The following is a 23,783-nucleotide window of genomic DNA, read 5'->3' on the forward strand; positions in this document are numbered from 1 at the left end:
AATGCTGAAACTCTGTTAACACAAGGTTGGTCAGCACCTAACTTCCACTTCCCTATTTAAATTTCTGTAACGGCGTAATGTCAATTTAAATTAAATTGCCCTCAGAGAATTTAATTCTTCCGGATCTTTGCATCTTAAAACATTTAGGTATTTCTCTCACAGATATGAATCATAATTTTAATGAACAGAGAATAATTAGGGGACTGCTAAACATTAAGCGTTCCCTTATTAAATTAAGTCAGTCAGTTAAGTCAACTAATACTCAAGATTCTTCCCAGTTTTTTTTATTTATTTAAGTCGTAATTTAAGTTGCTAACTTTCACAGTAAAGTTAATTTTTCTGAAGCTAGAGGACACGAAATGGAAATGTTGAAAGTAGAAGAAATTAAAAGAGAGAAACTGAACTACTAATAATGCCTTACAATGCCCTCAGTTCTGGAGAGTTTGCTGAACTACGAGTGTCCAGAATAACTGTTTTTTCCCAGTCAAACGAGTTTTCTGGACTAGGAATGACTAGAATACCAGTTTTCTAGACTTCCCAATTATCTAACGAATCGAATAAGCTAAGATTGAAACTCGCTACGGTATTAACACCATGGAAATGAGCAAGGGAGAATTAAAAAGTAGAGAATAAATCCAATTTTAAAGTTGTATATACATTTTAAGACGTGGCGATTAGATTACATAATGTTAAATAATGAGCAAATAATATTAAATAAAGATTAAACGAAAGTGGATCCATTGCTTTATTTTACAACATAACTCAAACTTTGCTCAACAAAGGGCAGTAAAGGTAACAAAATAAATAAACTCATGAAATTAATCAAAACCTTGACTGTTTACAATATTTGGAATAAAATCAATGTTACATATTCTTAAACATGAATGCACACATAACACACACACATACAGTATTTTAAACTAATTGTAATCTTCGGAGCAAAAAAACTCACCGTTGCTTTAAATAAAGCGTAATAAAAAAAAGAGACACAATCAATTGGTAAACAACAACGGCTCATTTTTTTCCTGCTTCGTGCGAAAGCTTCCACCTCTAACATATACGGAAAAATTCGTCCATAGTTTCAAGTTGCGGGAGGAAAGGAAGGAAAAGAGAAATGAGTCCCTTTAGCTTTGATCAGCTGAGTGCGTCCACGCAACACACATTTTTTTCTTCGTCTTTTCTAATGTAAGGTCTTCTGAATTATTAGAATTCATGGCCAAACCTAAGAATAAAGATATAAGATTAGGTTTACATAGTTACATATGTTTATACGCCGTCCAACCGGTATAGCGGTTAGCATCGCTGATTTCCGTGCCGAAAGGGCCCCGGGTTCGAATCCCGGAAGCCGAAAGTCCTCTGGTGTGGTTTGGTGGAATAGAAGAGGGATGGGAGACCCACGGACCCGTCCCCCCGGGATGATCTCCATCTTGGAGGCCAGAACTGAGCTAAATCGCTCTGTCACCTGAAAGGTGCTCAAGGCTGTTGCTAACGGCAGGCGTAATCTAGCGCTTCTTGTCACGAGGAATTTCGTGGGCTTGGGCTGACTGCGTCAGACATTTGAGCATAAGCAACAATAACACATGTTTATACAATTATAAGGATTATGTTTATTATAGGTATAAATGTTATATAGTTATAAAGATTACGTTTATATAGTATAAAGATTATGTTCATAGCTTACAAGATTACGTTTATGTAGTTTATACGGTATAAAGATTGTACAGTATAAAGAAGCAGTATACAGTATAAAGAGCTATTAAATAACAAGTTATTATGCTGTTTAACCTGTTTTTTTTTTAGAGATAATCGGGGTCTATGCCAAATATCTAAGAAATATAATTATTTTATTTTTATCACAAAGCTTCTAACTTATGTAATATTTTAAGGAGCGATCGCAACAAAAAAAAAAAAGAAAAAAAATGTTTTACAAGTACCTAGTACTTTAGTTGCTTTAGTAAAGAAATTATCATTTTCCTGTCCATTTTCATCAAGCTTAAGCACATGTCATCGATATTCATCCCAGAAATGTATGAAATTAATCTCTTTCTGAAACATGCACTTTATTGCAAGTAGGAAAATGAATTCTTTGGTGGATGCAACGTAATTCAAAATGAAGTCCTGAAACTGAAGACGACATGCATAAGGTATTTTCTATATTCTTGCCATGCTTTTTCCTGCTGTAATCAGAAAGCACGTCCAGCTAGCAAACGAAGATCCAAAGTTTCAATCTCAGGAGAGCATAGCTCATTTTTATGGGGCCAGCTTTAACAAACCTGATTACTAAATAAGTGACGCCCGAACAAAACAAAAAAAAATATTGTTGCTATTGTAGTGGCAAATCTCGCTTATCTGATATCAGAGCAAGCCCACGAAATTCATCGTGGCAAGGAGACTTTGCACCTGTCGTTGGCAAGAGTCTTGGCCACCATTCAGGTGACAGTATAACTTTGCTCATTCCCCCCTCCCCACTTTTGAAGAAGAGCACCCAGGAAGGATTGGTCCGAGGGTCTTCCACGCCTTATTCCCTACCACCAACTTCTCGAGAGCCGCTCGCTGTACATTTAGAGCGCTATCATACGGCACAGACACTAATACATTTACAAATATCCATGCCTTCTATGGGATTCGAAGCCGGACCCTTCGGTACTGCAATCAGAATCACTAACCGCTATCCCGGTTGGGTAATTCCTCGCTTCCCCCAAAAAAGTGGTGAACGCCACTACCAGAATTTGGTGATTGAGTCCCCTTCTTCCCAGTGACCCTTATAAGGCAGTATGAAAGATTGTAAAGTACTTTCTCCCTTCTTAGAACGTGTCTTTGTGGTATTACTGGAAGCATATCCTCTGGCAATCGAGAGGTTAGGAATTTGAATCTCAGAGAAGGGCACTACACATTTTTCATATTTCCTGCTTTCAAATAAAATTTAAATGACTGTACAATTTCAAATGCTAAATATTACATACGTTTTAGTTAATGTTCTCCTTTTTTGGCCATAATTTAAACTTTAAGTGTACATAGTGTATACTCTATTTTATAATTCCTAATATTTTGATATTTTGGCTTCTGTGCATCATTGTTCACCAGTATCCGAATGGATAAAACTACTGCCCATTCGTAGTTCAAACCCAGCACTGAATTCCAGCGAACGCTCTGCTGCATGGGAGCTTTCGCATTTTCCCCCATGTTTCCTTGAAAGGCCCTCCGCGAATGCAGGTCTTCCCTTAAGCAGATAGCTTTCATATACATTGTTTTAACAAATTAATTGTCTCCGTAGCCTCTCATCAAGTTAGTATTGTTCCAATATAGTAATGTTTTGGGGCATTTTTGGAGAGGTTCTTTTTATTATTTTTTTTTCAGTTATATTTCGTTTCAAGAATGTTTATGCCCCTTTTTTCCAACGAAACCACTCATGGAATATCAGGTAGATTACAATAGGGCGCATAAATGCTCTTCAGACCCAATTCAAAACATATAAAATTTCCGGTATCACCCTTTAAGGATGGTACTACACCAATACGCATTTCTCTTTCGACAAGAATTAGTTTTTACCTACCATTTTTTGTTCTTGCTTATTCAAAATAGAGAACGAAATCACTTTTCTCATTTCAGAACAAAACGTTAGGTACTGTAGTCATTTTGTAGATTAGAATAGTACACATAATTAAATTACTGTATTTAAATGTTTCTGCAAAGTGTTACGTCAAGAATAAAGCTAAGTCAGCACAAAGTGTTATATAGGGGGTTTCGACACCAAGGTTAAATAGTTTTACTTCAGGGTACCATGTTATATCTGAAATTCCTATATGTTGTTAAATGTTAAATATGAAACTACTTGTCGTGAAAAGCTTTCTTCTTCCTCTTAGGGAGGAAAACTAAACTCTTAAGAATTTGCCTACTAACAAGCTTTTAGTGATCGTATAGTGAAACGTGTACAGCATTTTTGCGTTGTGAAAAAAAATGCATCCCGGGACCGCGCCGTGAGAGGATCGAAAACATAAGAAAAACATATACAAGAAGTATAGGAAAAACATATTAAATATATAAAGAAAACATACTGTAAGAGGTTCCAGATTAAATATCAGTTTATTCAATTACATCACAATAAGAAAAATCTTAACCTCATCTGAGAGTCTTTTCATTTAAATTCATAAAAAAACTTAAGGTTTGTCTGGTAATTTAAAAGAAAGGAAAGGGAAACAATTTAAGGCCTGAGAGTTAAATTTTAGATTCGACGTTGTTTTTTACTGCTAAGGACGTTTTTGAAAATCTTGCCTAAAGTTCAAACACACCAAAAAAAATAAAACTTATCTTGAGGGGACATCTTGAAGTGGAAGACTAGTATCTTATCAAGCGTTGATGTCGGCCGGGCTCATCTTGACACTGGTACTTTATTTTTTTCACTGTAGAACAGAAACAGGAGCACTGCTGCCCAGGACGGCTATCCGCTTGGTCCTGAAAGTCCTATGTCAACACGCAGGTAACTCGTTCAAATTTCGCCTCTTTACCAGCACGCCGCAAGGAAGAGGGTTTTCAGCCTCCGGTCAGAAACGTTTTTTTTTTCTAGGCAATTACGGCTCGCCTGTTCTTACTCATCCCAAGAGCAAGCTTCACGAGTAACGTCCCAAGTAAGTTCCACCCGCCAGTCAGTAAGAGAGAGAATCCAACTCGAATTTCCTTCAAGCCAGTTTTCAAGAGCAACGTCCACTAGTCCAGCCGGCCCGAAAATCAGCGAGTCCAAGAGTGAGTGCGTAAGCGAGTCTCGCCTCTTAACCAAACGCGGCCGGGGAGCATATTTGCCACTCCCCGCCGGAAAACATCTCTCTTCGTAATTACATTTTTTCCAGCAAGCCCGTAAGTCCAGCAAGCCCGAAAATCAGCGAGTCAGTCAGAGAGTCAGCCAAAAAGTGAATCCAACTCGAATTTCCTTCGTCTCCTTCACAAACGCGGGCTCCCACTATGGCTTCACTTATCGCCCCCTTAATTATGGCAACAAAATCTTCGTTTTCAACTCCAGAATGCGGAAATAAGGGTGATCGCGCATGCGCGCCCTTCTTCACTTAGCCAACAACCGGACCCTCAATCGCCAAAAACCTGAATGACTTACATTGAAAGACAAGTAGCAACCTTTGAACTTTCTGTCACGTACTTTCCTCTCTTAAGGTCAACTAACAATGAAAATTCTTTCTCGAACATTCTAAAGGACAAAGCGCACGAAATCATGACTTGGCAACAATTGCCTCCCTTTCCCTGCTTCTTTCACAATGAATAAAAGTTTGTACAAGATTTGCAAATAGAGGAAAATAAATAATATTCTTTTAAACTAAATACTATTTCCAGAAGCATCTGTTTTTCCCCAAAATTAAAGCCTTAAAATAAATAATTCATAATCAAATAAAAATTAAGATTTCCATAAATCATAAAATCATTCACATAGTTTTTATAACGCTATCAGATAATTTCTCTACATAACATTCCTTTCCCCTAAGGAATTAAATTTTGGTTTACCAAAATTTAGCAGACAGACACTTCTTGAAATACCATGACTCATACTGTGCAATAAGGCTAAAGGATAACATAATGTAACAATATTTCACACGACTCCTTGGTACAGTGACGTAACTGACACATTAAATTTAAAGTCCAAAATGTGCAAGTAAAACAACAATATTAATCAAAGCAATTACTAATTAAAATACTCAAGGAAGATCATCAAAAATAATTAATCAAAAACATCAATTAAATCACTTAATTAATTACATAGAAATATTCAGAACACATACAGAAATAAAAATAAAAATAAGGCGTTAATCACAAACAAAATATGTCTAAGATCAATCAATAATGACAAAAAGAATTTCTCTTTTTTTTTTCCAGTTCATTGCATCACATTAGTGTTGCAGTCTCTGTGTGGCCCCATTTCTGAACGTTTATTTATCTATTCATTCCTTTTCAGTCCATTAATGTAAACAATTTCACCTGAGGTCGAACACATTCTACTATTGTGACAATTTCTGCTGAGCACAATCATGGAGTACATTAAATGAGCACGGAGTTGTCAATGCAAGCGAGGGAAAACCCTGTAGTTAGAAATCATTGTGTTAACAACTCCCCCCTGCAGCCTTCAACGCGAGAAAATGAAAGCAACCAACCCCGGAATGTGAACTCAGCACCACAATACTCCTTAGTAGAGGAACTTGACCTTAAAAGAAACCAGATTTCACCCTCCTACGTCTCACCTTCGACCAAGGAAGAACAATCAATCTTTCAAAGTTGAAGAAGACTTTATCTTTCAATTTTTCCCTTACGATAGATAAGCTACTGAATGTGTTCGGATACACACACCCGAAGAAAGAAATAATCTAATCCAATTGCTCACAACACAAAAAAAAAAAAAAAAAAAAAAAATAAGATAATCAACGCGCCGCAGATACATAAAATACATTCCTGAGAAAAGAACACACTAATAATTCAAACAATTCCAATCAAAATAAGTCACATGAACGTATTCAAACAAAGAGTAAAGACCCCCCTAAGTACTACGAAATTGAATAACTTCCAGAAATGAATCCCAAACAATCACGTCTTAGAACAGAAGCGGCCTGATCAGGGCCAAGCATTAGAAAAGAAAAGAACGTTACAACACAAGGAACCTCGGAACCAGCCGAAAATACCCCACACAAAAAAAAAATCAGAAAGAAAGAAAACGTGATTGTCCAAAAATTCAATCCAACCAAAATCAATTCCGAAAATAGCATCCAGAATACGCTGTGCAAATACCAATTAGAATTTTATCCAAAACACACAAACATAATACTAATACAACCCAATGCATGTACAAAATAACGTTTGGCCAAAAATTTACAAATACTACCAAGATACACATATACACATAAAATGAAAATACAATTAAACTGTAAAAATTTCGTACATAATTCAAATGAGCAATGAGATCAGTGATACTTAAAAAAAAATTTAAACTGCCATACCTAAAGTAATACACACATAATCATTACGTTAAACCATATCAAGCCAAAAAAAAATATTTCACTGTAATTCAAATTAATCCAAAAAATAAAATCAACCAGCAAGAGTGAAGTGTCGCTAAAAATTCAAACCTCATGGTAAACAGTAGTGAGTAACAACACCATATTTAAGTCCCCTTAGTTAGACAACAAAAATTTCAGTAATTCTAAAAATCCATTAGGTCCACAAAAAAAAAAAAAAAAAAAAAAAAAAAAAAAAAAAAAAAATTTCAACTAGTCAAAGAAATCAATCAAAGCTGGACTGAAGCACGTTACTAGAACACTAAATAAAATATCACAAATCAAAAAAGTGTTCAAAACAAACCCCCCAATTTTAGGCAAAAACTGAGATCTATTCTGCATCAGACTTCCAAAACGTTGTATAGTAACCTAAGTAGCAGCCTTCAGCAACACCTCCACCCAAACAAAAGAAACAAAGTAACTTTTTACCGCGTCCATGTAAGCTGAGAAAAGCGCTGTATTATAAATGACAGACTCAAACTTTACGTATCAAGCAAACCTCCAGACACGTTGAAAAAGAACATAAGATCTCTTATCTCGGAAAGAAAAGTGCGCTGACTGAAACGTTACAATCCTGAACCAACACAATGAAAAAGATACAACAATAGTTTTCTCAGATAACAAGTTCCTGTTTCTCCCGGTGTAAGAGGTCAAGTGCCACCATGAAGTGCAAGTATTTACAAGAAAACGAGCTTTCAGGACATTACAGCTTCACGCAAGACCTAACTGCAAGCAACAAATGCAAAGTTCTCAAAAGTGCTAAACTAAAAAAAAAAAAAATACTCATAACTCGTAACTCAGAAATCCCTAAAAATCACACAAATGAAATTCATAACTCAAATTCTCACTATTTTCCTATGACCACAGAAATCTCAATTCTTCCACAGAAACCAAACATCAGAGAACTTACATTTTACTGACCTTGGCAGAAACCACCAAAACAAAACAAAAACCTGATACAACTATCTTGATACTACCAATTCAAATACAAAACTCAAGCCAAAACAAGAATTAACCCCAAATTCAGCAACAAGTCCAACCAAGAAAGAAATTCAATAACTCAATCAAATATATTACGAACCACTAGTAAATTCAAGACAAACTACTTGTAACCAACAGAAAATTCCAACACATGAGTACAGAGCAAAAGTAACTAATCTTCTCAAACTTATTTCAAAAATTTCATAAAACCAATTCCCGTTGTCACCAAAATTCTCATTAAAATTCACTTTCTACAATTCACAAGACTAACTCAATTTTTACTGTTTAAACAATTCTCACCTGACAACTTTTCACAAACTTAAAACTCAGAAGATAACTAATCTCAATTACTCTGACTCATTAAACTACTTAGAACTTCACTCAAGCTGAAGAATTCAATCCAAAAAAAAAAAATTAAATATGCAAACATCACTATTGCTGATCTCAGGCAAAAATTCAAATCTAACCCATGTTCACTTTAAAACAGAATTTTGCAATTGAAAAATAACCTTCAATTTTTTTAACTCATTCATTTGCATCATTATGCCTTAAGAACTTATAAAATTCATTGCTCAATACTAAATTAAATTTTCTAACACATTACACAATATACTGGAATCATATCAAACATTGCAAATCAAAAAGTAATAATATACTACGCTAGATAATCATGAAAACATTACATACATTTCACAAAATATTATTCAATTAAGTCAAAAAATCAAAATTTCTTTAACGTTACCCCTCACAATTACACACTTTACAAGATTCTAGGTTAAATAATTAGCAAAAACACACACACACAAAAATTTCTAGCTACGCATAGCTATGGCTTGTCTCATTCAGTAAAATAATTAGCGTCCTTAAGTCTCGCTCTCTTAATAGTGCTCAAAAAATGAGTCCAGTTTTTACCGACAAGCACTCGAAACTTTATACAAGGATACACAAATAGCATAGGATTATCGTGAAATAATTCATTTTCCATCTTGTATCAGAAATCAGAAATCAAAAGTATACATCCAGAAAACACTCAAGGATTTTCAACAGTAAAAATGTACAGTACCTATTCTGCTACATTAAAATATATATTTTTCCTAATTTTAAAGTTCAATTCTGTTTGCCTAACGTTAAAGTCCAAAATTTTTGAAATTCACACACATTTTCAAACTTTATCACTCTCGTATTAACAAATAAGCAAACACAAATCAAAAACTCTAATTAATCCTAGCACATAAAATTTAACTCCTTCCTTAAAAAGTAAATTACACAAAATAGGTAAATTCAAAATCCAAATTCAATTCTCGATCCGATCCCCCACTAAGCAGAGGTCACGGCACCAATGTTAAATAAGTTATTTCACGTGAGAGCATCGAATAATCACAAAAAAAAAATATATAACTTATCTTGAGGGGACATCTTGAAGTGGAAGACTAGTATCTTATCAAGCGTTGATGTCGGCCGGGCTCATCTTGACACTGGTACCTTATTTTTTTCACTGTAGAACAGAAACAGGAGCACTGCTGCCCAGGACGGCTATCCGCTTGGTCCTGAAAGACCTATGTCAACACGCAGGTAACTCTTTCAAATTTCGCCTCTTTACCAGCACGCCGCAAGGAAGAGGGTTTTCAGCCTCCGGTCAGAAACGTTTTTTTTTCTAGGCAATTACGGCTCGCCTGTTCTTACTCATCCCAAGAGCAAGCTTCACGAGTAACGTCCCAAGTAAGTTCCACCCGCCAGTCAGTAAGAGAGAGAATCCAACTCGAATTTCCTTCAAGCCAGTTTTCAAGAGCAACGTCCACTAGTCCAGCCGGCCCGAAAATCAGCGAGTCCAAGAGTGAGTGCGTAAGCGAGTCTCGCCTCTTAACCAAACGCGGCCGGGGAGCATATTTGCCGCTCCCCGCCGGAAAACATCTCTCTTCGTAATTACATTTTTTCCAGCAAGCCCGTAAGTCCAGCAAGCCCGAAAATCAGCGAGTCAGTCAGAGAGTCAGCCAAAAAGTGAATCCAACTCAAATTTCCTTCTTCTCCTTCACCAAACGGGCTCCCACTATGGCTTCACTTATCGCCCCCTTAATTATGGCAAAATCTTCGTTTTCAACTCCAGAATGCGGAAATAAGGGTGATCGCGCATGCGCGCCCTTCTTCACTTAGCCAACAACCGGACCCTCAATCGCCAAAAACCTGAATGACTTACATTGAAAGACAAGTAGCAACCTTTGACCTTTCTGTCACGTACTTTCCTCTCTTAAGGTCAACTAACAATGAAAATTCTTTCTCGAACATTCTAAAGGACAAAGCGCGCGAAATCATGACTTGGCAACAATTGCCTCCCTTTCCCTGCTTCTTTCACAATGAATAAAAGTTTGTACAAGATTTGCAAATAGAGGAAAATAAATAATATTCTTTTAAACTAAATACTATTTCCAGAAGCATCTGTTTTTCCCCAAAATTAAAGCCTTAAAATAAATAATTCATAATCAAATAAAAATTAAGATTTCCATAAATCATAAAATCATTCACATAGTTTTTATAACGCTATCAGATAATTTCTCTACATAACAAAAGTTACTTCAAGAATTCCTATAGTTATCTTATTATCTTTGTGACACTATCAGTCTTATGTTTCTTTTAATATTTATTCTAAAATCAGTAAGACGTTTATAGCCTCTCCAGGTTGTGCTCGACATGACCCACTAATCCTAATCCTAAAATTAGTAAAACATTCTCGGGTAATCTCTTAAAAAAACTAGTTAAACATTTTAACTATAATCTCAACTGCTGTAAATCTTACATCATAACAGAAAAGAGGCAAAAATACAAAAGTATTTTGAAAATGCCTATTTTATCTCACGAAGTTCAAGTGCTTTTTGGTACATAATACTCTAGTAGAACCACGGGATAAGGAATCTCTGTAATACTTTAAAACATTATCAAAAATGCATCTGCTGTAGACAACTATTCTAACGGCAGGACATGAATAGCTTCTCATACTGCAAACACTGTTTTACCAATTAAAATGTTAAAATGTAAAGCTCTGAAGTATCTTTTAAGTAATATTTAACTTATGCAAGCATTTAAAGTCAAACAGATTAATTATGTTGCTGCATATATGAGGCAAAAAAGGAAAATCTGTCTTTTCGTTAATCGCTCTAAAGAGGCGGATAGAAGGCTTAAAATATATGATACTGACAAAATATTGCTGCTGAAAAAAGGAAATATTTGCTGTTTGGAAAGCATTATGCCATTATAATTAAGACACAATAACACGCCGAATAAATACTAATTCAGAAGTCAAACAACAAAAATCAGCGTTATATTTACAAAATTTTCACAGGACTAGTTTCGATGGTTTTACCGAACCACCATCTTCAGCTGCAAAACCGCAAATGAACAAGATAGGAAATAATGATTAGTTAAGATAAGAAAGCCTGGACAAGAATAAGCAAGTGGCGCCATCGGTTGGTGAAACCAGAACTAAAACATAATTTCTTTAAAGGCCGAAGGCAAATTTGGATTGGAATTAGGATCGTTAACTAGAACAGAAAGATTTTTATGAATGTGAAATGCCTCTAGAAAATCCAGTTCTCCAATGGAAGATGTTTTTTGAATAATTTTGGCAGCAGAAAAATTGAAAGTGTGGTTTTCGGACCACTTCAGTTATTTATAGGATTCCTTGCCAGTGTGGTTTAATTTACATTGGCCAAACTAAGAGAGCCTTAAAATTTCGCGTCAAGGAACATGAGGCATATGTTAGAAAAAAGGAAACACAGAAGTCTTCTGTTGCTCAACATTGTTGGTCCGAAAACCACACTTTCAATTTTTCTGCTGCCAAAATTATTCAAAAAACATCTTCCATTGGAGAACTGGATTTTCTAGAGGCATTTCACATTCATAAAAATCTTTCTGTTCTAGTTAACGATCCTAATTCCAATCCAAATTTGCCTTCGGCCTTTAAAGAAATTATGTTTTAGTTCTGGTTTCACCAACCGATGGCGCCACTTGCTTATTCTTGTCCAGGCTTTCTTATCTTAACTAATCATTATTTCCTATCTTGTTCATTTGCGGTTTTGCAGCTGAAGATGGTGGTTCGGTAAAACCATCGAAACTAGTCCTGTGAAAATTTTGTAAATATAACGCTGATTTTTGTTGTTTGACTTCTGAATTAGTATTATGCCATTATATTTGACACTTAATATTTCTAGTAGTGGAGAACTGTACGTTTTAGTGTATGATATGTTTATTACATATTAATTTTAATTAATATCTTAACTTCATGTATTGCTAATGTATTTAATTTTACCCTCCCTTTAAAATTTAAATTACTAAGTATTTTAACTGGTTTAAAAAGTCAGCTTTTATGTAATAAATATGAAAAGGAATCGCCAAAGAAGATTTTATTCGTTGACATACACATAGTAGTTCAAAGATACTTTTCCTACTGACGTATTACTTACTTTGATGACATGAAAGTAATGGCAGGACCCATCTTTGCCAAACTATCTTTCTGAAATCTCCTATTTCTGTCAATTTTCGTCTAAGTGTTAAAACCACTTCTGGGATCTTTCTTTATTGGCCAGCCATTATATAATGCCATTTGAAATAGGGTTCGCAAGATCATCTAACAGAAATTTGTCTCTTTACCAATGCCTTCATTAGTGGCACAAAAGAAAAGTATTATGTCTTAATTGGTTGATTCATTAAGACAAAACATGCAAGTGTTATCTGCCTAAAGAATGTCTTCGTGGAGAAATTTCTAAGCGAAATTGGTTCCTATTCACACAATTTAGCGTTATACCTACTATTTTCTCCAGAAATGCAGATTCTAAAATTATCTTTAATAGGTACTAAACTCGCTCATTAATCTTATGGTCTGCTAGCTGAATGGCCCTTCGTCTCAAGTTACGCGACTATAACGTTGGTGCCACAATTTTCTTCCCAAGTAAAAAACACTTCAGTTATTTAAACTCAGACTAATTTACATTATTGTGAATGCTGACAGAAGAACCAGAAGCTACAGAAACTAATTAACAAAAAACTAATGTGCTAAACCTCTAAGTCCAAACATTCATTTCTAAAGCTGAGATTCTTTCGCCTTTCCTCACCCATCAAAAGAAAGCAGGGGTTAACAAAGTTCTTTTAACTAAATCAGAACAATGTAAAAAATGCGTTTAACTATAAAGCTAGAAAACACAATCTACATTAATTACTATCCTGGACTAGATAGACATCACCCTTTGTAGACGTAATATTTTTTTTCTACTCAACTTAGGTGTTGCTGAATCAACTAAATATGGATACTATTAACTACTCCACAAATTTTCTAGTTTAAAAGCATTATCACATTGCTTTCTTTTCATAAAGAGAGAGGTAGTGTAAAAATCAAAGCTGCGTTATTTAAGCCTCTACTTCATAAAGGACATAAGGGATTTCCCATTGAAAAAGGAAATAAGAAATTACATACCCACCTGTTTAATATTACACTTCACAAGCTATTTTACGCTTCTCAGTCGCCAAATTAAGCAGCAGAAAGTTATAAACAAATTAGAAAAGTGCAAACTGAAATAGATAGCATATAGCAAGTGAATACGATATGACTCAGTATGTGAATATGTAAATCAAAATCATTTTCTGCATATTTGTTTCATAAAATTAATTCTTTTTAAAGTAACATTTATGAAATTTTCAGTAGTTTGTGTTTTTCTTTAAACTTTTGATAGCGATAATTGCAGAGCTTCATTTTAATCCACGTATTGAACTTCAAGGCATTTAAACATGCTGAGGATTCCATCGTATGATCATAATATCATTTGATCTGAAGAAAAACGTACAATCGCTAAATTAAGCGTACAAGCTTTACTAAGCTGCTAAATTAACAATGAACTAAATTGCAGAGAATTTTTCGTTGCCATTTTAAAAACAATTAATTTTAAAGAAAGTTCTTACTAGTGATAATATTAATAACATCTTATTGACAAAGCATATTCAATTGAGTTATTAAAATTTCTTTTAACTCATTCCTGTTAGCTGTATGTTTTGTACCGTATGCTGTTTGAGGTTATTGTTTTCTTCCTCTCACCTCCCAAAGATACCTCGCTGCACCTCTTCGTCTTTATTCTAGATTTCTTTGGATGGTGTTTATTCCTTCATACCACTTACCTTAATGGTGTACCTGGAAGCACTCCGCTCAGCAATCGGGGGTTAGCTATCAACCCAGTTCGAATCTTAGCGAGAGCATTGTTCGTTTGTCATGCTTCCTTCTCTGATATTTTCTGCTGTTATCAAAACTTAATGACTCTTCGACTGAACACCGTAAACTTTCTTTGATGGTTGTTTGACTTGTTTGGTTGTGCAACTCAGGGATCATATTAATTACTACATATGGCACACATGGCTTTAAGCGCACAGCAACACTCAGCGAAATATCTGAAACAATCTTGTTAACTGACAAATGCTGGGCTCAAAGGGCCGTTGCCTATTCATTTCATTTGGCAATCAAGTTTGTAGTTGTCTCGTAGACTTCATTTTAACAAGCTATTTAAATTTGTTGACGCAATATATACTTTTCATTTATTAAACGAATCATGTTTTCAATGGCGCAAGTTTATTTAAAAAAGAAAAATTGGTTGTAATAATAATAATAACTGCTGTTTAAGTGAAACATAATGCTCCGAATATTCAAAAATACAGTTTATATATTTCATTCGTTTCAAAATTAAGATATATTTTTTAATATTTAAAAAATCTCATGTTAATTGCAATAAACATTTTTGTTTTTATAATTTAAAGGTCTATTTTAAAGGCTAAGAAACAGATAAACCTGTCAGGAATGAAACTCTGAAATACTTTGAGCATAAATGACAGAGTGTATTAAATAAAGTGCTTTAGATATTTTCTTCGTGAGATGAATTAGACGCATACGATTATGAAAATAAGTTCATTTCACTAATAATCTAGCAGGACGCAAATTAAATTATTCATACTTTGCATTTCTTGACAGTGATATCTCTAATTTCCTGTCAGAAAATGGCATGTTAGAAAATTTCAAATTTCCTGTGATGTGTAATCTAGTCCGATATTCTGTGAAGAATATTGGCATGCAAATTTAATAAGTATTCGACTTAATGATTTTGCGCATGAAGTATCCTATCGTGCTTTTCAATGAATTTCTTTGGTTTTTGTTTCAGTTTTTAAGCTCCTTATTTTGGAAAGCTAAAATATTAACTGAGACAGAAACTCCACTCAGAGTGTAGAATTTTGCGCATATTGGTAGTTCGATTTTAACACTTTTCCAAAATTTCTCCAATGCACTAGGAGGCGAGTGTGGCGTCATCTAGTGAGCTATTTGTCAAGATTCCGCCTAGGACTGGAATCCAGACTGAAGAGAAATTCTATGATAATTTGTATCTTCAGCTCCAGCTCTATAGTTTGAATCTCTGCCCTTAATTTCTAAAAAATGCGAATTTTTAATTTTGGACGTAAGGTAGGACGTAACGTAGATGCTGAGGAATGTATGCAAGGAATTATGAAGTGCATTTTAAAGCATATTTATATTTAAATGTTGTAGCTCAGAAAAGTCTGCAGAGGACTCTTAAGCGAAACGACTTACTTTGTAGCCAATAAAAGCTACATTCATTTAACACTTCAATAGTACTTTCAGCTTTAATTTACATTTTACTTGCAGGTGATCTATTATTTCATACTGAGACATAAAGTAAACTTTCGTGGAAAGCAAGCGTTTTGTTAATAATATATTGAGAGCATTGCAAAATTGCATATCCGAAAGTTAACTTTCTATAAAAAATGTGCTTGATCTAAGTTAGCTTAAGAAAGTATGAATAATTTAAACAAACCTAAATACTGTTGCAATTAAAAGAAAAAATAAGTATTAAATGAAAGAATTTTTATTACTGCTTAGTAAGTATGTGATACAATTATTTTTTTAAAAATGTGGGGATTTTTGCTTGGAATAATGACTGATGCAAATCTTCTAAAAGTTTCGCAGTAAGAAGTGCAGAAGTTTTCAGTGCCTGTAAAAAAGTATCCTCTTCTTGTTCCATTTCAGCCAATATCTATTGAAAAATCATACAGTTCCTGTGCATTATTTAATTTTATTAATTATTAATTATTAATTCATTTAACTTTTCGTAAATTATAGATACTTTATCGTTTTCTTCAGTAACACTGCTTTCACTATCGGCTGATTACACTGTAGAGTCATTAGGTGATTTTGAAGCAGATGTGAAAAATTTACAGTTCCCTTGATGGGACTCGAACCTGGACCGCTCGAATACGAGCCGAGTGTGCTACTGTTACGCCACGAAGGCACGCTGAAAGGAGGGAGAAGATACCTTATATACTCCCCTTTTTAAAGGGCGACTGGGGATTAAGAGACCTAATTGCCAAATACTAGCGGTGACTAATTATCGTTCACAACCTTTTAGTTCGGTGATTCATTAGGTTATTTTGAAGTAGGAGATTTGCAAAATGTGCAATAATTACTCCTTGCCTCTTCTGCTGTTGAACGTTACTCAGTTATCATTTCTTTGCGGAATTTTTCTGTCCAAAATTTAATTCTATTAAGATTTCATTCGGCTGGCTATCAAACATGTGATATACCTGTTTCTGTTACAGCGAAAATACGCCCTTGACTACATTAAATCAGTTTCTGTTTCAAATTCAGGCTACATGTGTATTTGCGTGTTATCCCTTTGAATCTAACGCAAGATATATTTAGACATAGTCATTACATGACTCATTTCATTTACTATTTGAAACGATCTAATTTACTTCTTGGAAGTTACTGTAAAGATTTTCTCGAGGCCTGATTCGAACTGAAAAATTTCACTGTCTACACAGAAATGTTCTTTGCATTGATAAAAACTTCTAAGATCATATTCGGTGATTTTAGGAAGCATTTCTACAACACAGAAAGAATTATAATCATGATACCTATCTTCGTTCTTCAGTGTCACAATGTTGTAAAATGCTCTGATGGATAAGAAAGTTAAATGATTAAATGTATGTAACTAAGATTTAGCTTTCAGTCTTTTCCGATGCTAGATATATACAGAAATTGCATTCATTATTTTCTACTGTAAAACAAAGCAGTAGATAACAGCACTTATAATTCTGTGTGCATATGTGCCCAATTTAATATAGCTGTGATGCAAGATTCTCTTGGCTAATAATACAACGTGAAGTGCATATCGATTCGCTAGCATATGATATAATACAACACCATTCTAATATCGATTCTATTAGTGCGATGTCATTTAATATGAAATATCCAGGGATCGATTCATGAAGGCGTGACGGTAATTTAACTCCCCCATTTAATGAGCTACCATACAATGTGTTATTCAATGCATTCCGCTCCCTCTGCCATAAATCCAACGTAGAAGAATGAGGTGTCTAAATTTGTGTTCACTCATTTTTACGATAAAAAATACTTTCAAGTCAATCAAAATTCGCATCATATGACAATGGAAGTTAATCACAGGATGTCAAATAAGGCAAAGTATTATATCAGAATAAGCTCTACACTAAATCAAGCACAAGAAAGCCCTCCAGCTCGTTAAATCGTAATTCATTTAGGCTACTTAGGCAAAATCATATGCGTAGTTATGTTAATATAATTTAGATGTAATTTAGAATAATTATTGAACAATTAATATAACTATTGAATAATAAATAATATTATTAATATATAATAATTATTGAATAACTGTGGACTAGATAATGCTGCCATAAGAAAGAATTTTCTGCTCAAATAACTTTCTTTGAACTTTGCTTGTAATTTTGCTCAGAGTTTTAATGCATTCAGTCTTTATATCCATATGCAAACTGCACTAATTAAATAAAAGTATATTTGTCTGGCGGAATATATATTTGAGTGTTAGTTACAGCTTGACTATCAAATTGAAATTCTTATTACAGAATTCCTTGTCCCTCATTTGCTGTTAACACTTCTTATTACTTAGATCAAAGACCATGTAAAATTGTGCTCTTTTCTTTTAGCAGTAAGATTGCCTAATTAACCACGAGTAGTATTTCCTTCTTATATTATTTATGCGGATTGATGCTATGGCAAAATTCCCTTTTAAAGCCCCTCTCCATACAGCTTCATACGCGAAAACAGAAATCAAGAACCATTTCTAATTCTAAAAGCATATCCTTTGCTCTTCCGCCAAAATCCTTAATAATTTGGGTTAATTACTCAATTCTGGAATCTGGTTAATAACATCATTCATTATATTATTGAAAATTGCACTATATCTTGTAGAGACCTTAGGATATTTCGTTTTTGTTTTGCTACTGGTCCTTTTATAAACTTCATAATAAGTACCATGTAGCATTAGTTGATTCTGGATTGCTTGCTTATGACAAAGCGGAGTATGACTATCTTCCTAAGTGAAGGAATACCTTCGTAAAAACCTTTAAGGGAAATCTACTTCTATTTATGTTACGCATGCGTAAAACCATGGAAACTCCCATGGCAATCAGCATACTTACCATCATTCGAAGCTCTGCCGAACTAGCAGTGTCTTATCCACTCGGCCCCAGCCTGGGTGACTAGAAAGCACTGTATTTGTACACTCAAGAGCCAAAACATTATGACCAGCCCTACATTTTGCGATGAACGCGCCTGGATGACGTGGAAGGCACGTAATCAGGTGGAAGTGGTATTTAACTGCTGCTGGAGAGTCTGAAGAATCATTCTTTCACTTACTTCTGTGTGTGATGAGAAAGGCTGCGGATCTGAGCGACTTTGATAGAGGGCAGATTGTAATGGCTCGAAGGCTCGGAACAAGTATTTCCGAAACTGCACGACTCGTGGGTTGTTCGCCATCTACAGTTGTTAGTACGCATGAAACGTGGATGAATGATGGTGAAACCAGCAGTAGACGACATGGTTTTGGACATCCACACGCTGTCAAAGAAAAAGGTCGTCTGAGACTGTCTCGCATGGTGAAGCAAAACCGGAGCCAGACAATGGCTCAGCTGACAGCCGAATACAATGCAGGACCCAATAGAAAAGTATCGGAGCACACTGTTCAGCGGACACTGTTGGATATGGGGCTACGCAGCAAACGTCCCACTCGCGTGCCTTTGCGGACCAAGCGTCATCGCCAACTGCGCCTGCGCTGGGCCCGGGAACATCGCGACTGGTCTATGGATCAGTGGGAGAGAGTTGCCTGGTCAGATGAATCACGGTTTGTCATTCATCACGCCGATGGCCATTTCAGGATACGCCGTCTTCCAGGCGAACAGTTGCTCCCTCAATGCACAGTAGGTCATACACAGACCTGTGGTGGCGGTATTATGCTGTGGGGGACGTTCTCTTGGGCGTCTCTGGGACCCGTGGTTGGGGTAGAGCAGACCATGAATGCTACAGGGTATCTGAACATCATTGCAGACCAGCTGCACCCTTAGATGGCCTCTGTTTTTCCACCTGGAAATGGAATATTCCAACAGGACAACGCCCCGTGTCACAAGGCTACGATTGTGTTGGAGTGGTTCCAAGAACATGATGCTGATTGGCAGTTAATGTCCTGGCCGCCTAACGCTCCGGATCTCAATCCGATAGAACACATTTGGGATGTCATGGAACGGCAGCTCAGAGGTCAAAGTCCACCAATTCGCAATATCTCGGATTTTCGTGACTGTTGCTACAACATCTGGTACATTCTGTCTCCGGCCATCTCTCAGGGACTTGCGGCATCCATGCCAAGGTGGGTTGAAGCTGTGTTGCGAGCCAAAGGTGCCCCAACTTGTTATTGACAGGTGGTCATAATGTTTTGGCTCTTTAGTGTATTTCGGTGCTGATTCCGATAATATTTTTGATAAGTAAACCCTGACCTTCATTGACAAGTCCAATCTAGTCCTTCCTAACGCTTTTAAAATTCTATTAACTCAACTTTTCAATTTCGTTAATACTTTTGCAGATACATGGCGCTGCTTTCTCGTTCACTTCACTGTACAGTATAAATACGACTGTTGCGCCCACTGCTTTCCAGTCTTGCAGATTTCTTTGCTCCTAACGAAGAGCGATCTATATCTGTTTGCCCTCGAATTCGATTCAGGGCTTGACATAAATCAACGCCAAACTCAAAGCTGTTATGTTACTAAACCATAACTCTTATAGTGGTTTCATAGTTTTTCAATGCTTGTTATTTATTTAGCCTTTTCATTTACGAACATTTAGTTATTTAAATTACTGTAATAGTCATATTTATAGTACATCATATTCCAGTGGAGCGCAAAATACAGTAAACCCTTATCGAGCGGTGATTTACACGCGCGATTTCGCATGGACTCTTTCACTTAATTGTTACCATTGCATTTATCCAAATCTATAATTTCATTCATGCGCGTTTCACTGTTCCTCCATCAACGTTTAATGTTCACTGGCATGAGCTCTAGCCAGAAGTTATCAGCAATTAAAGGTTTCCATCAAGCGAAAGCTATCGTATAAATTTCATAAGCAAATGGCGGCGAAGGATTTTCAGATATGAAAGAAGAAGAGATCAAAGAACTAATCGAGAAATGATGAGAGAAGAACTGGATGACCTTATAACTTCAGCCGACAGTGAAAAAGATAATGAAGAAGAGGGTAAAGCGCCATTTACCTTCAAGAAATAAAGGGGGGGATTGTTAAAAGGCACAGGAAATGTCTGCTTTTGCATTGGAGATTGATCCAAATGAAGAAAAAAAAGATAATGCCTTATGAGAGGCAATGAAAAATCTCTTCGCTCTTTACCGCAAAACTTCTGAATTATATCACGGAGTAATAAAAATCTTTTCAATTAATATTTGTTTTGTTTTTTCTCTTTAATTGCAACAGTATTATACTTATTTTCTTATTTTGAATTGCATTTTACACAGTTTTTCCCTGGCAAGTTAATTTGGCTAAACGCACCTTTCCCGTACGGCAATGTATTAATAACATAATCCTTGGGTTCGGCAAGGCTTTAGAGAAGCCTAAATTTCAGTAACTGGTGAAATTACTGTGGATAATTTTCTATTGATGCAAGTTTCCTATTTGTTTTTCTTTATAAATATATTACTTTCATTTCACCTTGTAGAGACATTAGATTATTTCGAAGCAAGAGAGATGAAAAATGAAGAACGACTTTACCGGGACTCGAATCACGGGCCTGTTGAATATGCGCTGAGCGTGGTGATCACTACACTAAGAAGACATGCTAAGAAAGCGGGAGAAATACCTTATATACTCCCCCTTTTAAAGGGCGACTGGGGTTTTTTAGGGGACCCAGCCGCCAAATCCTGGTGGTAAAGAGTCATCATTCACCACCTTACCTTTTAGTTGGGGTGCCACTATAGAGATATTATTAGTTTTTGGAAGCAGGAGACTTGAAAAATGAGCAGCGCCTTCGCCGCGACTCGAACCACGGGCCTCTCGAATACCGGCCGAGCGTGCTGACCACTACGCAACGAAGACAGGCTAAAAAGGCTGGAGAAATACCTTATAACCTGAAACTGTGACAAACAAGGCTGAAATTTCCCAATTATAAATATTAAAGTTGTTATAGAATCCTACTAACCGAAAGACCAGTTTTATGACCCACATTATTCACCTTAGTAAGCACCCTTTGTATCTATTACATGATAGCTATTTACGTCTCCGTGTGATTTAACACTATGTCATTCGAAAACGCTAGACAGAAATTTATGGCAGTCGACCCAAAAGAGTAAAACAAAAATTAATAACGCAATTCATTTTCCTTTTCTATCCTTAATTTTTATGGCATGAAGTTGCAATTCTTTTCATACATAATTAAAGGTTCATCTTAAATCAGCTTAGTGATAAAAATAAAAAGAATAATTTGAAAGCACTTGGCAGTGATTCAAAAAGTAAAAAAAGATTTTTTTCTCGAACATCGAATGTTGCACTTTAATGCATTGCAGGGTATTCGCTTATGCCACCAACGATGACTTTTAGCTCGGAAAAAAAAAAAAAGATTTAAGCCTTAATTTTGTGTCCGAACTTTCTCAACCAGAAACGCTGGAACTTTACAATATGGCGCGCTGAAGACAAAAAGAAGGCGGAATAGAACGAAAAGTGTTCTAAAGAAATGAGTTTCTCCCGTCTAAAGTAAGTGAGTGAAGTTCACAGCAGATAGAATAGCATTAAGAACCTTTTTTTTTTTTTTTTCTGGGTAAAGAGTAGGGCATAGAATGAGTGAGATAAAGACGAAGAGGCGTATCTCTATCTTCCACATGGATAGACTAGTGCTACAGATTCCTCGATAATCTTTCTTCAACTGTATATATTTCACGGATGAGTTTCGGACTTTGCTTTAGCTGATGCATGCACCGCAGTTTCTTTTGCTAAGAGGGGAGTCTTGCAAAGTTAAATTCTCATATTCGTAGGAGATATCTCTCAAAGGAAAGCCATACTGAAAATTCCCTGAAGATTAGAATATTTATCTCATTTTACTTTTAATATAAAGAAATGTTATCTACTCAGAAATCCAAAATACTGTTACTGGCACATCAAAAATGTTAATATCTCTGATTTAATTCCTGGTCTACCAAATCTCTTTATGAAAATTGTTCCGCAGTACATTAATAGCGTTCTATTTTTCCTATAATGGTCCTCAAAATTAGCTAGAATTCCTGGTTAGTTAATATCGTGCCTAAATTTGTCTATTTATAACGATTATTTAAATAAAAAAATTAAATTTAAAAATACAACAAACCATATTTAATATAATCTTATACTTACTGGTCAAAGCTTGCAAGAGTCATACAAGTTCTTAGTAATCATACATAAATAAATAAAGAGAAAAATTAATACTAGGCAAATAATGAGAAGTAAATGTCAATACTCAAGCTAATGGTATGTCATTATCTAACTTCTCATATTCCAAAAGTACTGCTTCAGTATATAAAGGTAGTTATTATCAGACAATGTGATGTCAGATTGCATCTGAAAAAAAAGTCTCTATTCAGATATAATATTCAAAGTAAGCATTATCAATCAATTACAAAATGTTGTTTAATTCATGCATTAATCAATAAAAATAGTTTATAAAATACACCTGGCAACATCAAACTAAAAACTATAGAATAGCAAACATTTAGATTGATGAAAAACCATTTTAGTAGGTTTTTCCAAAATGCTGGGTGAATCCACTTGATATTTCTACTTGTATTACAAATTGTTACAATAATTATCTTTTATGTAACTGATACTTTAAAATATGACTTTTAAATTAATGCAACCAAAATTAAAGTTGGCATTAATTTGGTCGAAAAAATTCTTAGATTCTGATATATGACTTTTCCACTCTCTAAACTTTCTTAAATGGAAATTGCTATTCACATACATATGTGAAAAACCACAAAAACACATATGCAGACAGTTTACCACTGGGACTCTTAATCTCGGTTAAATTATCAGTGACTAAGTGACTATCAATTAATTAATTCTATTGCATTATTGAGTAAGATTGAAACGCAAGCCTATCAGCGTACCTGAATATGAGTGAAGATACCTTCATGAAGAAGGATGTAAGAGAACTGGTACTTGCAACGTAAGGAGAAAAAACACTGATTCATCTACCTAACTACCTTAACCACTAGGAATAAAACAAGAAAACCTACTGGTATTTCACGAACTTTACAACCGGCGGCCGCAAGTTGTCGTTCAGAATATTGGTTCTCAATTTTACACCTATTTCATTTGAGACATCATTTCTTAACATATACAGAGCAAAAATTTATAAGAACTTA

At 35.2% G+C, this 23,783-nt stretch overlaps 2 long non-coding RNA genes across 3 annotated transcripts in view; one reads left to right on the plus strand and one right to left on the minus strand.

The window, feature by feature from the left end:
- Positions 1-23,783, plus strand: part of LOC118182208 (uncharacterized) — a 244,269-nt gene that overhangs the window by 123,250 nt on the left and 97,236 nt on the right. The window lies entirely within an intron of this gene.
- LOC146992728 (uncharacterized) lies at positions 716-22,972 on the minus strand. The gene is made up of 2 exons (XR_015039167.1): positions 22,774-22,972; positions 716-1,222 (listed from the first exon to the last, which is right to left on the minus strand). It is a non-coding gene; the product is annotated as an uncharacterized LOC146992728 (long non-coding RNA).

This window comes from Stegodyphus dumicola, chromosome X2 (genome assembly GCF_044657685.1).
Source record: "Stegodyphus dumicola isolate Sdum_Otavi_A_Nest chromosome X2, ASM4465768v1".
In the NCBI taxonomy this organism is placed as follows: domain Eukaryota; kingdom Metazoa; phylum Arthropoda; class Arachnida; order Araneae; family Eresidae; genus Stegodyphus; species Stegodyphus dumicola.